This window comes from Cydia amplana, chromosome 22 (genome assembly GCF_948474715.1).
Source record: "Cydia amplana chromosome 22, ilCydAmpl1.1, whole genome shotgun sequence".
Classification (NCBI taxonomy): domain Eukaryota; kingdom Metazoa; phylum Arthropoda; class Insecta; order Lepidoptera; family Tortricidae; genus Cydia; species Cydia amplana.
The window spans coordinates 3,479,126-3,493,186 of record NC_086090.1 but is presented as its reverse complement, the minus strand read 5'-3'; the positions used below and the strand labels follow the sequence as shown (position 1 = coordinate 3,493,186).

The following is a 14,061-nucleotide window of genomic DNA, read 5'->3' as shown; positions in this document are numbered from 1 at the left end:
GAACACAAACTCAAAAATTTTTTTTCATCAAACCCATACGTGTGGGGTATCTATGGATAGGTCTTCAAAAATGATATTGAGGTTTCTAATATCATTTTTTTCTAAACTGAATAGTTTGCGCGAGAGACACTTCCAAAGTGGTAAAATGTGTGTCCCCCCCCCCTGTAACTTCTAAAATAAGAGAATGATAAAACTAAAAAAAATATATGATGTACATTACCATGTAAACTTCCACCGAAAATTGGTTTGAACGAGATCTAGTAAGTAGTTTTTTTTTTATACGTCATAAATCGCCTAAATACGGAACCCTTCATGGGCGAGTCCGACTCGCACTTGGCCGCTTTTTTGTTGTAAAAAGAGGTCGGGGACATCAAATTCACAAAAAGAAGGTGTTACATTTCACACGTAATATTTTTTTTACATGTCATACGTTTAATGACAGCGTTTTACACAAAAATAAAACGCTAATTAAATAACTTACCATATTCGGAACCTAAAGTAATATATTGAGAGTGGCAACACTGTAGTTAGTCGTATTGTCCTTTTCTAGCATATACGTCCATCTCTCTCCCACACCCCCACCACTTCAGGCAGTTGCGTTTGACAATTTTGACAGTTAGAAACAAACGCAAATTACCTCATTGTCTCAAAATTATACATATTTACACCAGGCAGGATTAAAACTTTAGGTTCCGAATATGGTAAGTTATTTAATTAGCGTTTTATTTTTGTGTAAAACGCTGTCATTAAACAACTGTACCGATATTCGGAACCTAAAGTAATATATTGAGACGTGTTTGTTATCGCCTGGTGGTGGGAAGACGCCAAGCCAATGTGATTATACATGTACTTACATATTATGTATATGTAATATTATTATATTAGGAGTGTTCAATTAATTAATTAATTATGTAGTACACCCTTTATTTTAATACATGTGAGGAGAGAGGTATTTAGTAAAGCATACAATTTTATATACCATTATATTATGATACTAACTTTCCATTTTATATACGTATTTAATGTAGGTACTTATAAATTTTCAACGAAAATAAGTGAGTCACCACAAGGGTGCTATAGTACTTAATTATATGTATGTGAGACTATGTAAAAGAAGATAAGTCAGTCTACTCTTCAGGGAGCATACAACATCTGTGATATGGAGTGATGTAATTAAAATATGAAAAGATAAAAATCATAAAGTACTCGAGTAGTTTTTATTTATAACTCCCAATTATTGACAAATTTGATAATAATTATCTAGTAAGGTAAGCAGTTGCAGGATATAACAAGGACAAGACCTTTCTTATTTCCAGAATCCCTCAGGATTAAGTAGACGAATATTTTAAATATTCGTTATATCACTATCACTACCCACAAAGTTAATATTGGGTAGGTACTTAATAAAATATCATAGGGAATACTTTTAATGATTTTACTGAATTCTTTTAATGACTGTGAGCCAGTGTGAGCTATTTATTTGGTTATAGCTATAAAATGCATTTAATCGTTTGTACGCTTTACTAACGCGAACGCGAGCTAATGGACCTAAACAAACCTTACTTAAAATTGTGAAGGTTACTTTGAGAGCTTAAGCCATATCATAATACTCATGTGGGCACTAGTTACGACGCTTTTTGGTGCTCTTGGCGTTCAAATGGTAAATGTAGAATTGCCACAGAGCTTTATCAATGATATTTGTATAGGTGCAGCTCATTCTGCTTATGTTCATGTTTAGCTATCATCAAGTGACCTTAATTGTACTCATTATTGTCTATATATGCAGTATGAGTAGTTTACCTTATCTGGTGCCTACTAGTAGACATAAACTTGATTGTTTCTGAACGCTAAAGTGGCTTAATTTATGTAAACCATTCATAGACATAGCTTAATTCTGAATATTCAGTCTTCTCTTTCCAGATTAAGAATAAGGTACTTAATTCGAAACCTTAGCTCATCGCATATGTGTTTTTAACCAAAATGAAAATTTGTGTTTATTTTGTGATTTTACATTATTTGCAATAACTGTGCGGAACCATGGGGTCCCCGACCTTTTGCCGGGCACCCGTGGGCCCAAAGCCAACAGCGCAGATGCCGTTTAAGAGGAACCTCTATTTTATCCAATGCTAGGGTCAACACTTTGTCGAATATATTTGATATTTATGTATATTTATCCTCCTTATGACCTAAGGGTAGGTAATTGTAACTTTTTGATATCAAATATACGCAGAATAGTCAATTATTTTGTATTCTGAAGTGCATATAATATTACTGGATTTGGGCCAGTGTGCTTTTGTATACTATATCTCTGGCCTACTATATAGGCTAGTCTATTAACATCCCGCCTCCTGGAAGGCAGTATACAGACTTCTTAGATATATTCACGGTAGTGCTAAGAGTGTGGACCTGGTTTTCCGACACTTGACTGCATGAGATTATTTTTTCAGGTCTCGAGCAAGAAGGATGCCTAGATAGGTTGAGGTCCTCAACTTGTGGATTTGGTAGGAGCAAGACACAGACGGGGTGTAAATTAGTTAATCCACCATGTTTCAAGAGATTCATGTGCATTCATGCCTTCAGGTTACACTGTAGAGACAGACTAACACTTTGGCAGAGTTTTGCTAACATATAATAAATGATTGCATTTGTTTGGGTGTACAATTACATGTTCCATACCAAAAACATAATTATTTATATATTTCAATCTATTATTGAAAGGTTTGCGTTTCAAAATAGCTTCGCCTTTTCGCAAGGCGTGCTCCTGTTCCCCTATTTTATTGTGCAAAGCGAACAGTATCACAATGCTATAATTTTGTATAAATTGAGAACTAGAGGGTCATGCCCTAGACGTGACCGCCCAGAAACTGTGCTAGAACCGTTCGTACAAACCATTCAGTCACTATTTTTAAAAACCTTTTGTAGTGGGTACATTCCACGGTCTTAAATTTATTAAACGTGTAGTATCAAACTATGACAAGTCATGATAAGTGAAATAAGTGACAACAATATCTGGTCCGTGCATAGAAGCACTTGCCCTTGAGGTTAGGGCATGGGTAGTTTATTATAAACTTAATCCGTGCATAGGAGCACTTACGATACAGGTGGTTTAAAACTTCCAGGGTCACAATACAGACACAAGGGTGTAAAATACATAATTCATAAACGCCCGTTAGGCCAGTTTTGTATATTTTATTTCAAACATGCTTGTGCAGCAGCAGCACCGCCAGCACATGATAATTTTCCTAATATACCATGGCAGTCAGGGATATAATAATTATGTAAAAAGGTAGGTAACCTTGGTCATGTCGTGTACATAGGTAGGTACTCGTAAACATGTTAACTGAAAGACAAGTGCTCTCCAGCCAAATATAATTTATGCAACTGTGAGCTGCTCTTACATTGGGATCATATGTATTTATTTCTAGTCTGTCATATTGTAGCAGGCCTAGACTTCAAAGGTTTGTAGATGTTTATAGGGCCGTAAACGGACCCTTTGTACACCTTGAGCAGGCTGTTTGTTTCACACCATGGGTAATATATATTGTAAACATAGCTTATTTCAGAATGGAATCGTAAGCTCTGTCGTGTCGTGAGCTTACCGAGCCTGATTTAATTAGAGTCCACAGATTGTATGGACCTTGGAGGATTGACCACTCCTTATTCTAATTATCAATATTCTGCCTGGGCTTATAGTCGAAATTAGGTGACTAAATCTCTTAGTATTATCTATGCCACCCAAGTTATGAGGCTTAGCGTCTCCAGACCACAATTTTATATTAGGGTGCAAAGATTTTTTTTTTCCCATCTTTAAAATAAAAATGAGTCGAGATAGGCCTGGAATCTTAGGTTTTTATTTTACCTATTATAATTTTAGAAATGTTATGTAAATGGAAAGCAGTTTTCACTTTTACCACAGTTAATTAGCCCAATTTCGGGTTTAGCCAATAGGGTGTTCGGGACCCTTGAAATAGATTGGTAAACAAAAATGAAAACTCTAATAACGAAGCCTTGCCTATTTCGACTGATTTTTACCCAAAACATTATTTTAAACCATTTTTACATTCTCTAAAAAGAGATATTTACAACTTAATCTTTGTAATATTTTTGTGATTGTGGTCTACTCGCACGCCTGTGTTATGACCATATCATTTATATTTCTGTGAATATGTCTGACGTGCCTTGCGCAGGCTTACATAGGTTATAATATCATCATCAATAACTTGACGTCAGTTTGTGAACGAATCAAATATTCTTTTGGCACACCTTACGCAGGTGTAAACATGGCAGCCTTGCGCAGGTTTAGATAGGTACATAATATATTGGTTTCATCACAAATAACTTGACGTTAGTTTGTGAACGAATCAAAGATTCTTTTGGCACACCTTACGCAGGTGTAAACATGGCAGCCTTGCGCAGGTTTAGATAGGTACATAATATATTGGTTTCATCACAAATAACTTGACGTTAGTTTGTGAACGAATAAAAGATTCTCTTAGGCGCACCTTAGCAGGTGGAACCATAACAAACGTAAGTTTAAGAATAAGTATCATTCAAATCAAATACCCTGAGTTTATGGGTAATATTCCCTAAGTTGCGGGTTCCTTGCTCGACAAGGTGAAAGGCTTTACGCCGGCTTTAACAGGCACTTTTAGAAAGTGTCATTCACGGTGACGCGCAGATTTGCCAAAACTAAACTTTAACTCTACAGTTAACTAATATAATTTGACAATATGAACCAAACCATGCGTCTTCGTCACTGAATCAATCTAAAGATTCCCGTATCGTTAATGCCCTTCCATGTCACAGGCTTCCGATTTTATTTGAAACGTTTAATTTAAGTGTACTATTTATGTAGGTAGGTAAGTAGGCTTAAGAATTGACCCTCTTGTATGTAGTTACGTATAGAATTAATAATCAAGTTATTCAAATTCAAAATAACACAAGCACATATAGCACCTACATGCAAGAGTTCTTTTCCTTAACCTTTAAAGCTGTAAGTACCTGCTAAGTTATATATTTAAGTAGGTACCTACCTACATAAATCAAAGATCTAGTTGGAGAGATATAAGTTGATAGATACAGAGTGAAATACTTCACGAATTCGCATGTCATTCTTGCGCAGAGCCATGCTAATCTCTCTCTATGTCTAGTCAGATTTAAGTTTATGTACTGCCGAAGTACTCACTTTCCACAAAAATAAATGCAATGTTTGCGATGTAGGTTTGTTCGTTACCTTGTGTCCCTTAGAGCGGAAATATCGTCGACTCCTATTCGGGTACACGTTATTTATCAGCAAGTTTATTACCAAAAAATTAATTTTGCAATATTATATTAACCCGGAACGGGATAAAAAGATAAATTGCTGATAGATACTTGGACAGATAAAAAACCTACACGTCTATAAGCTTCTACCTTAATACGTAGGTTCTACGTAACACGTATTAACTATCCGATCCATTCGTATTCGAAAACACAAATCACTTGAAAGGGTATACCTCCACACATCACCATTTAAGTATTATATAATTTCAACCGTTATTATACACACACAAAGATTTAAACTAACAAGACTCGGAAGAGACTTAATAAAATTAAATTATAATGGTGACACGTGCACGCTTTACCAGCTCGATGTGTTTTCTACCATGTGTTCTAGTATTTTCATTGGCATAGCCACGGTGCGCGCAGGCAGCCTTTGAAAACACTTGCACATCACTATTCCGGATCATTTTTATTTGCTAGATAGTTTAACGGACAACTAAATTTAAATATTTATTTCGAACGGCAAAAGCCGTTAGAAACTGTTTTTCAATATAGTCAGCTAAACTGGGGTACAAATTCAAAAACTCACCAGCAGTTTAGCTTCACGACCTTCCAGATGGAAAAACAGCAAGCCAAAGAGGTAATTTGCGTTTGTTTCTAACTGTCAAAATTGTCAAACGCAACTGCCTGAAGTGGTGGGGGTGTGGGAGAGAGATGGACGTATATGCTAGAAAAGGACAATACGACTAACTACAGTGTTGCCACTCTCAATATATTACTTTAGGTTCCGAATATCGGTACAGTTGTTTAATTATATTTAAACACAATTATTATATTTTAGTCTCATGTAATTGCTGGATTTATCGATTTTTCTCGCCCAGTACAAATTGCGGACCGGTCGAGCAACAAATCCGACTTCTCATCTCTTGACAAAAATGTGTTAGTGTGCGTGTTGTGACACTTGTGACTCGTCCGTACACAAAAACAAATCGAGGTGTGCAAGATTTGTCTGTGTAGGGTGTCATTTTCTATGTATTTGTGTCGTCATTACAGATTGGATTTTGTATGCAAGTGTGTGAGAAGTGCGATTGTGTGCACGTTCCCCCCCCCCGCGAAAAATGGCAGAATGATTTGAATGTCAAGATATCGCTTGGGCCTATCCCTTCCGACCTGTCGGAAGCCCGTGTTGATCGAAGGTTTATACGATTTAATGGAAAGGCAACTACTTAAATACTCGTCAATGTGGGCTATAACCGCGAAATTTTAAGTTCGCAAATTGCGGGCATCGTTCTCTGTCACCCTTATTACTCCTTTTTTGGAGTTAAATAAAAAGATCCCCGCTATTTGGGGCTTACCGCGTATACCGAAATTCACTAGCTTTTAAAGAAATGATTTAAAATTAATGTTTTTTTTTTTGTACTCGTATAATGCAATCGAATTTCGTATAATTGCGGGCACTGGATCGTATAATCAAGATTTATGTACTGGCAGCCCTGATTTGCTCTGGCGTGTGAGTGAGCGTCTTTGCGGACTAGGTCCGGCGGCCAAAAGGTTTGGCGGAGTTCTGGGCTAGGGCTGCGGTAGGACTGCACCGTCGTCAAAGCCTAGGATTTTTTTTTCATTAATCTCGCGTTGTCCCGGCATTTGCCACGGCTCATGGGAGCCTAAGGGTCCGCTTGGCAACTAATCCCAAGAAATAACGAAGGCACTAGCTTTTACGAATGCTACTGCCATCTGACCTTCTTCTCCCCCTCCTCCTCCTCCTCCTCCTACTGAGATATCTATTAGGGATAAGTTCGCCTTTGTACATAAACTTATATCTTTTACTCTGTTGTTTCTGTTTTTTGGAAACTTGTTTATGTGCAATAAAGTGACATAAGAGGTTGAAAAACTCGCGCATATGTTACACCATTAGAATTTATATAACTTATTTCAGATGCGGTGATACATATCTTTCCTAATCCAGACAAATACCCTGATCGCTTTAAAGTTTGGGTTAAGCTTGTTGGGGGCAAGTTGGATACCCCGTCCGATTATGATTTTTATAAGAAGAAGAGGGTTTGTGATCTACATTTTTCAGCGGAACATAAAAATCGCTTTAAGAGACTGAGTGCAACAGCAGTACCAACGCTGCGTCTACTTGGTAAGTCAATAATAACATTATAACCGCCACAGTATGCCTGGCTGACGGTTTTCAAGCCTAAATCACTATACTAATTATGCTAAACTTTTACTAATAACATTATCTTCTATATATATATAAACGTGAAAGACCTGACTGACTGACTGACTTAAATCAACGCACAGCCCAAACCGCTGGGACTAGAAAGTCCAAATTTGGCAAGTAGGTTCCTTATAAATAAATAAATAAATAAAAATCATTTATTTCAGACTAAAGGTCCATACATGGTTAGTGAACGTTAAAATCCTTACGTCCTTATGAGGTCTAGGGGTCCACTAAGAAAGGATTTTTCAAAATTCATCCCCTAAAGGGGTGAAATGGGGGTCCAAAGTTTGTATGGGGTTCAAGTTTTATTTTGAGCTAGGAAATTGAAACTTCGTTAAAAGATAAATAATTAAAATACAAGAAAACTAATTTCAGCGTTTTTGAAAATTCTTTCCCTAAGGTGGTGAAAAAGGGGTAGAAAGTTTGTATGGAGATCGAATTTTTTTTCGAGTGCGGGACTTGAAACTTTGTATATGGGCATATTATTAAAATACAAGAAAAATAATTTCAGCGTTTTTAAAAATTCATCCCCTAACAGTGTTAAAACGGGGTTGAAAGATAGAATCCATTACGAATTCTTTGAAACTTCTTATAAACGCGTAACATAAAATAAAAAAATAACATTAATTGAACATTATTAAAAATTCAACCCCTAAGGGGGTTAAAAAGGGGATGAAAGTTTGTCTTGGGGTTTAAATTTTATTGTAAGCTAGAAACTTGAAACTTCGTAAAAAGGTATTATAATAAAAGAGAAGGAAACTAATTTCAGTGTTTTTGAATATTCATCCCCCAAGGTGGTGAAAAAGGGGTTGAAAGTTTGTGTGCACATCAAATCTTTTTTTGAGTGCGGGACTTGAATCTTTGTATAAGGGCATATTATAAGAATACAAGAAAAGTGATTTCAGCGTTTTAAAACTTCATCCCTTAAAAGGGTTAAATAGGGGTTGAAAGTTTGTATGGAGATCAAACATTTTTTTGAGTGCGGGACTTGAATCTTTGTATAAAGTCATATTATTAGAATACAAGAAAAGTTATTTCAGCGTTCTTGAAAATTCATCCCCCAAGGTAGTGAAAAAGGGGTTGAAAGTTTGTATGCACGTCAAATATTTTTTTGAGTGCGGGACTTGAATCGTTGTATAATAGTATATTATAAGAATACAAGAAAAGTGATTTCAGCGTTTTTAAAAATTCATCCCTTAAAAGGGTTAAATAAGGGTTGTAAGTTTGTATGGAGATTATGGAGAGTGCGGGATTACGTCATTAAAAAAATCTTGATTACTATAGAAGCACCGATCAAGAAGCCATTAAATTTGTGTACGTATGGACGCTAGATGAGATTGGCGCCATGATTTTCCTGATCAAATCGGCCGATTTGCCCAGTTCGTGTGGACTCTACTTATAGTAGTTTTTAGAAATTAAAGCTTTGTCCAGACGAGACAATTTTTCACCAATATGAAGAAATTGTCCGATCAAATCAGGACTTGCGGACGCAAACGCCAATTTGGCTCGCCGAATTCGACCGCCGATTATAACCGATATTACCGATAAAATGGGGTGCGGACGCAAGAATACCAATTTGTGACGTATTTTCGTTTTCGAGCTTAAATCTTAAATTGGTGAGTAAATTGAAGATTGTCGCCAATTATTTTCCTGATCAAATCGGTCGATTTGCCCAGCCCGTCTGGGTACAGCTTTATTATTCTCTTTGACAAAAACGAAACATTAAAAAAAATGGTATTATTATTCTGTCAAATTGACATTGACAATTGACATTTTTCAAAGATACTCGCAAGTCTCGTACTCGTGTATTAAAAGTTGGTGGTGTACAGCGTTTTTTCTTGCTAATAATATATATTTAACTTTGTTAATATTCTCTACCTCTCACTGACTCTGGCAAAGGCCCTAGAGGCTGCCATTACTCTAATTTAATATATTCAAAGTTGTTAAAAATGAATGCTATAGGAAGAAAAAAACGATGCTGCCTCTTCATGTGCGCGGATTTAGGTAAGTAGTGTTGCATTTCTTTGAATAATAGTATATTGCGATACTAGTGCGAAAAATAGGAAATTCGCAACGTAGCGATAAGTTAATAATACCTCATTTACAAAATTCAGCCCCTGCCGCTGCCCCTCGCGCTGCCGGCAATAATTCCCTAAATACTGCTGCAGCAGGATTGAGAGGAGTGTGTGTTTACATACTGCCCTATCACTCACTTCGCTTTCAACTTTGGGCAATGGCAGACGTCGAAATAATTACAGCGGCCGCGGCGCTCCTCCAGGCGCTGGGCGAGTAATGAGCGACGGAGCAGAATGTGAACATGCACTGCCGCTCGCGCTGCCGGTCCTTTGACTTCCGCACAAAAAACAGCCATTTTGGGGAGCGCCGGGCAGCGCGAGTGGCAATGGCAGTGGCATGAGAAGTATCGTGTTTACACACTCGTCCTGCCCACTTCCCTGCTCACTTCGGCTGAATGTAAACGAGGTATAAAACACGACCGATGGGAGTGTTTTAAATTGATATGAGTCGAATTACCTATTCAGTATTCTCGCACATCGCACATGTATCATACTCAAGTTTTACAGTACATATGGCTGATATGGCCCTTTAAATTTTCGACATAGTTTCGTAATCGTACGTTTCGTGTCGCACTAGTGTGATTGGATTATTATTTTAATTTCTATTTATAATTTCCTAAAAGTTGGTATCCAAAAGTTATCTCGAAGAGATTGCTCACTCGCGATAAGACCGCATGTTGTTTACTTCTACTCATAATCATATTTTACATAATGTATTCTGTATTTATCGATATACATATGTATAATAGGAAGTCCCTATGACAGCTCAAAAATTCTACGAGAATTCCAGGCTCTGTATATGAATTATGTTATGTCTATGTTATTGTATGTTGCAGGTGCACCCATGCACGCTTTTCCTCATCCAGTAAGAAAACCGGAATTGTTTAGAACTTGGTTGTCAATTGTTGGTGACAGATTAAAGGAGACAGACCCACTGAAAATTTATAAAAATAAGAAGATTTGTGACCATCACTTTACACCAGATCAAAAAGTGAGCTGTCATCGTTTAATATATGAGGCTGTACCATCTGTGAATTTAGAAGGTGGGTAACATAAAATAAACGAACAATATTGAAAAAGAAGTTGCTTTCAGTCCCAACTGTAATATATACCCTCAGGCGGGCCGTATGCTTGTTTGCCATCGACGTAGTTTAAAAAAAATAATTTTGAGTTGTTTTCTTATGTTTGCTGGTAGAATTGACTTTTAAGTGATGATTTTGAATGATAAATATTCAATAACATTCATTTGGATTTCATTTGGTTTGATTTTGTTGATATCTTACAGCAACTTACAGTTTACAGTTAATATTTTCTTCGGGTTGGTGTGGTGAAAAATTTTGTGTTTCACTTGGGGGCAAATTTTGTTTATCCCTCGCAATACTCAAGATTCCATGCACGTGCGGTTAAACAACAACTTTGCCCCTTTGTAAAACAAATCAATATTGATTTTCAGGTGTCAATTTGCCTTCTTGTATCGTGGAAATAGAGCACAATTACTGCCTGCCAAATTTTGTAAATACTGTTTACTATTTACTAAATAGTAACTCGGCAAATGTGTTTCAAGAAAATCGGCCATATGACGAAGGTAATAAAAATAATTTTCTCAAGCCATTTCCGTACAAAAAAAGCGGTATTTTATTAATCCCTTATAATAACATTTTCGTTTGTATGGTCAGCGATACTATTCGCAGCATACAATAAGATAACAATAGTTATTTACGATACAAGTGTCGTGTTTTAAATCGACACGAGTTGCGAATGACCTATTCGCACGTGTACCGTCCAACAGTACATAATGTCCCTTGAAATTTTTGACATAGCCACGGAAGTGGAAATTCCGTACTAGTGCGGTGCATATGTACAGTCGCCACCAGATATATCGGAGCGGCCAAGGTGTTCACAAATATCTGAACACGCGCTCTAACGCCCTGACAATAGAGGCGTGTTCAGATATTTGTGAGCGTCTTGACCGCTCCGATATATCTGATGGCGACTGTACTGTACAGTCTAAACTTCTATGAAGGAGGGTTCACACTGTAGTGTGGGGGTTGCTTCGTGATTGATTTGAATCTTGTCAATGTTAAGTTTAAGTGCTGACGCGATTGCTTGGACAGGTCTCCACGGAAGAGCAGCGTCAAGACCTTTTCAGTGACGTTGACGTGACCAAGTATAGAATAATTATTGCCATTATTGGAAGGGTTTTAGTTATATTAGTCTTTGGAGTCTGTTCGGAAAGAGATTAGTCGTGGAATGTATTGGGCCCCATACATTCCCAGTGCCGGCCCGAGCCCTTGATCAGGGTAGAGCGAAATCGGGTTATGGCGCCCTTTGTTGAAGTTTTCAAGCGTATTTTCCAACCGCCCCCCCCCCCCCCCCTCGCCGAACTCGCGTCTTTTAAAACATTTTTAGGGTTCCGTACCCAAAGGGTAAAAACGGGACCCTATTACTAAGACTCCGCTGTCCGTCCGTCTGTCACCAGGCTGTATCTCACGAACCGTGATAGCTAGACAGTTGAAATTTTCACAGATGATGTATTTCTGTTGCCGCTATAACAACAAATACTAAAAACAGAATAAAATAAAGATTTAAGTGGGGCTCCCATACAACAAACGTGATTTTTGACCGAAGTTAAGCATCGTCGGGCGGGGTCAGTACTTGGATGGGTGACCGTTTTTTTGCTTGTTTTGCTTTATTTTGTGTTGATGGTGCGGAACCCTCCGTGCGCGAGTCCGACTCGCACTTGGCCGGTTTTTTTTTCTCATTTGCCATTTTGGCGCCCCCCTTGCCATCCGGAGCCTAGAGTACATTCCACAACACTTCTCTTTCTGCACAGAGTCTGTATTATAACTAAAGTTGGTCAAACCAAATTGTCAGTAAATAAGGACAAAAAAAACTATACTCAACCTTTTCTTTTGGGTGCTAGTACTAGTGTAAGACAAAGATAGTATGATTCTCTCTATGTTTGAAATGAGACAGTCATTTCACAAACTTTATATCAATATTTTTTTGACCATATATGCTTTAAAGGGTTTAAAACGCCGGGATCTATACTCTGGCAAGCCACCACCACGACCCCAAATTATTCAAATTTGCCACATTTTTGTACTGACTAAACTGGCTGGCTTTTTAAAATTCCTAGTACGCGATACTGGACTCAATCATCATAAGTTCATAACCTATAGGTACTCAAACACACCCACTTTGTCAGTAGAAAACGGCGCGTAATTAAAATTTTCTATGGGAAGTCAGCTCTGTGTGCCATTGTATTATCTTATCGATTTTGATAAAATACGCAAGCATTATAGCATACTACACTATTTTAGTATGTTAAGTAGCTAAAGGCCCCTGTACACAATGGGCCAGTCTGGGGGACGCATTTATGCGTTAGAGCAGTGGTTCCTAACCTTTTCAGTCCGGTCACCCCTATGACTAACTAGGGTTCCCTACCCTATAGGGTTCTGATTTTACCCCTCCTCCCAATGGTAATAAAAAATAAAACGTGTACGTTTGTTGTATTAGGTTAACTTATTACCCCCGTAAAATACCAGTTTTACCCCCATGGGGGTAATTACCCCCAGGTTAGGAACCACTGCGTTAGAGGGAGCAAGTGATATTGCTATCTCATTTTACCGCATGGCTGTGTCCCTTGGAATGGCTGGCGCTGGCCCATTGTGTACAGGGGCCGTAACACATAGGACACATAGTGCGATAGTGTGTTATCTACTTTATATTGGTACTATTGTTTTTGTTTTTTGGCTCACGTGTGTGCCACTACTGCCATGCAATGACAGCTGACAGCCTGACAGTCAGCCAGTGTATTTGGTTTGGTTCAGCGGTACGGCTTGTGTTTGCGGACCTCGAAGTATTGTGTATGTAATAATAAGCAAGATTACGTTACGTTACTTTCCAGTAACTGGTCATAAGAAACTAATCGAGTGGTTGAACGGTGTGAGGTTAAAATTTATAAAAAACATACTTAGTATGAGACTTGAGATTGAGAGGAATGTGTGTCATGTAGATTTTGATAAGTTTTTCACTAAGTCAAATAACTATGAATTGTTCCATTCATGCGGCAACCGGTTAATTGGTAGGTGTTGTAAATTTTACGATATTTGTAGACTCCTATATCCAATTTACAATAATATCTTTATAATATTCATCTTTGATTTATTAAATAATTAGGTATTGTCATTTCAGCAATTGAAAACCATGGTTCCAGAATGTAAATAAGAGCTATTCAGAAATTAGCTATTTTAAAGATGAATCAACTGTAAAATTTTCTCGGAGACTCGCTTGTAAGTATTTTATTATCTAAGTTAACACATTCACTGCCAGCAACCCGCCAGGCGGATGCACTATCCGTAGTCGCTTTTCGCGACATACGGTTTTTCCCATGTTATCGGCTACACTCGTAGCGCGTAGCAAGTGCTGGCACTGAATATGTTAAATGCATAGTTAGGTGGACCCACAATTTCTTGTAGTTATTTAATGTATAAA

General features: G+C 37.6%; 1 non-coding gene across 1 annotated transcript; it reads right to left on the bottom strand.

The window, feature by feature from the left end:
- Positions 1 to 5,077: 5,077 nt before the first annotated feature.
- LOC134658555 (U6 spliceosomal RNA) lies at positions 5,078 to 5,181 on the bottom strand. The gene has a single exon (XR_010097706.1). It is a non-coding gene; the product is annotated as a U6 spliceosomal RNA (small nuclear RNA).
- Positions 5,182 to 14,061: the final 8,880 nt, after the last annotated feature.